At 44.3% G+C, this 2,843-nt stretch overlaps 1 pseudogene; it reads right to left on the bottom strand.

Annotated features, from left to right (window-relative positions):
* Nucleotides 1–598: 598 nt before the first annotated feature.
* LOC109393089 (60S ribosomal protein L23a pseudogene) lies at nucleotides 599–1,070 on the bottom strand (annotated as a pseudogene).
* Between the last annotated feature and the right edge of the window lie 1,773 nt (nucleotides 1,071–2,843).

Genomic DNA, 2,843 nt, shown 5'->3' with positions numbered 1-2,843 from the left:
CTGTGAGGATGCTTCTGAAAGAGATCAGCATTTGAATTTGTAGACTCAATCAAGAAGGTCATCCTCACCAAGGTGGGTAGGCATCATGTAATCCATCGAGAGCCTGAATAGAAAAAAAAGGCCAGAAAGGACGAATTCACCCCCCCTGGCTGAGCTGGCACATCCCTCTTCTGCTTTTGCACATCACTGCTCCTAGCTCTTGAGCCACTGGAGTTGACCTGGGACTTACATATTAGCTCCCCTGGTTCTCAGGCCTCAGGGTGTGGACAGGAACACCGCCACCCGCTTTCCTGGGTCTCCAGCTGGCTGATAGCAGCTTATGGAACTTCTCAGCCACCATATCATGAGAGCCAACCCCTCTTAATAAATCTCCTTCTATGTACTTATATTTCCTATTTGTTCTGTTTCTCTGGAGAATGCTGACTAATACAGATTTTGGAACTGAGAATAGTTTGTTTGTTTTTTTTTAAACCCCATTATTTATTGTGTATGAGTATATACCACAGTATGGACTCCCCCCAGCACAACCAGAAATCAACACAAAGAAACATGTACAACAACAAAAAATTATATTTAGAATTAGCCAGCTGGACTCAGTTTAGATGATTCCAATTTTGTTGGCAACATCCAAAGCATCATAGACAGGAGCCAGCCAAACATATGCTTTCTTCTCTCCATTAGGCCTGATCAGGGTGTTGACCTTGGCCCTGTCAATGTCATAGAGCTTCTTCACAGCCTGTTTGATCTGGTGCTTGTTGGCCTGGACATCCACAATGAACACCAGTGTGTTGTTGTCTTCTATCTTCTTCATGGCTGACTCTTTAGTTAGGGGGAACTTGATGATGGAATAGTGGTCAAGCTTGTTTCTTCTGGGGGCGCTCTTCCGAGGATATTTAGGCTGCCTTCAGAGCCGCAGCGTCTTGGGCCTTCGGAAGGTGGGTGACGTGCGGATCTTCTTTTTTTGTGTGGCTGTGGACGCCTTTCAGGACTGCTTTCTTTGCCTTCAAAGCCTTTGCTTTGGCTTCGGCTTTCAGAGGGGCAGGGGCTTCCTTCTTCGCTTTTGGCGCCATCTTCGTGAAAAGGGTCTGAGGATAGTTTTACAGAAAAAAACATTTTAAGGATGAGTTTTCTGAATTGGTTTTGAGGGTTTCTGGAATTGGTTCTCTAATCTGTTTAGATTTAATGGTGTTAATAATTTTATTTCCAGTAATAAATGAAACCACTCATGAACTTGATCTCTTTAGCATGCATTCTGCTGTAATCCAAGCTCACTTTGTTTAGCCAGATAGACCTATGGCTCACCTGCATTCGTTCCCCAGATCCTCCTGTCTGTACATATACTGTATGTCCGCTCCTTTTAATCATTAAGCCCTGAGGACATTAGGTTCTGGTCAGTGTGAAACTCACTAAAGAATAAAGCCTCAGGTCTATCAACCATGAACAAGATAGAATCACACCAAACCCCAAACTAGAATAAGGTTTTAGTTAAGCAAAGGTCACACCTTGGCCTCGGTTATGCTTTGTCTCTGAATTCATGAAAGAGGTGTGGCCCCACGACAGACAGCATCCCCTGGGATCCACACAGAACAATGCCATGACAGGCACCAGGACCTGAAGACACCATCAGTTGCTTCCTTCCTTAGCCCCACCAACCAGTAGAGCCCACAGTCCCATCTCCTATAGCAACCACGATTAATGATTTTTTCCTTACATAACGTAGCCACTAGGGGCCATCAGGGAGCCAGGTTTTTGAGAGCACTAGCTCACCTGTGTCTCTAGGCTTGGTGCCAACTCCTTAAATAAACCTTTACTTTCTTTACTACAATCTTCTGATTTTTTGTTTGTTTGTTTGTTTTTTGGCTTGCATGTGTGCTGGCAAGCAGACCCTTTGAGTCTGTAGTAACATGAAGAGCACTGATAGTACATGATGTGAACTGTTTATAGAGATACACAAAATATCTAGAATGGATATACCTAACTAACCACTTATAAGCAGCAAGGAGCTAAGTTACATAGTATACTTTCAAGTGTTGTTGTTTTGTTTTTTTAAATCTAAGATGTATAAAGACATTGGTCAGTTGCTCCTAATGTTGCTGGACAAAGTGGTAAAAGAACATGAACTCAGGGATTTGAACTCCCAGCTGAAGTGCTGCGTAAACGATCCAAAAGCTTGTAGGAGTGCCCTAGGAGACCCCACTCTCTTGTAGCTGCAGAACCTAAACTTCTGAAAATCAAAAACAGAACCTCATCCTGCAATTGGCTGAAATATAAGTTGAGCCCCAGCCTCATAGGATGTCTGCTGTTAAAGTGAGGATATTGACTGGGAAAGAACGGGGTTCTATAAATGAAAGGAACTTGTTGGAAGACTCTGATGAAGCTGGGAACAAGTGAGCCCCCAAATTATGAGGAGTCTTTTTTGCCAGTAGAAGAGGTCTCCCCACTCCAGCGGTGAAGGCATCTTCACACTCAGTGGTAGAGGCCTCCCCACTCATCTGAAGGGATTAGCCCCACATTGACTGAGGAAACAGCATTGACCACCTCTAAGGCAGATGTCATGCAAGACCATGCTGGCTGTCCCCTGGACCTACCTCCACCATCCCTTGTGCTTCAATATCTATAACTAGTCTCACGTCCCCATAGGACCCTAAAGATAAGGTAAAAAGTGTGACTCACGAGGAGGTTTGCTGCAGTTCAGAACTACTTGACTTTTCTAATTTATGCAAGCAGAAATCCAGGGAACTTGTTTGGGAGTGGATACGAAGGGTGTGGGATAATGGAGAAAGGTGCATAAAGTTGGATCAGGCCAACTTTATCGATACGGGCCCACTCGGCAGAGATTCTGC

This window comes from Hipposideros armiger, unplaced genomic scaffold (genome assembly GCF_001890085.2).
Source record: "Hipposideros armiger isolate ML-2016 unplaced genomic scaffold, ASM189008v1 scaffold_363, whole genome shotgun sequence".
Classification (NCBI taxonomy): domain Eukaryota; kingdom Metazoa; phylum Chordata; class Mammalia; order Chiroptera; family Hipposideridae; genus Hipposideros; species Hipposideros armiger.
The sequence above is the reverse complement of the archived record's forward strand: the minus strand, read 5'-3'. Positions and strand labels throughout refer to the sequence as shown.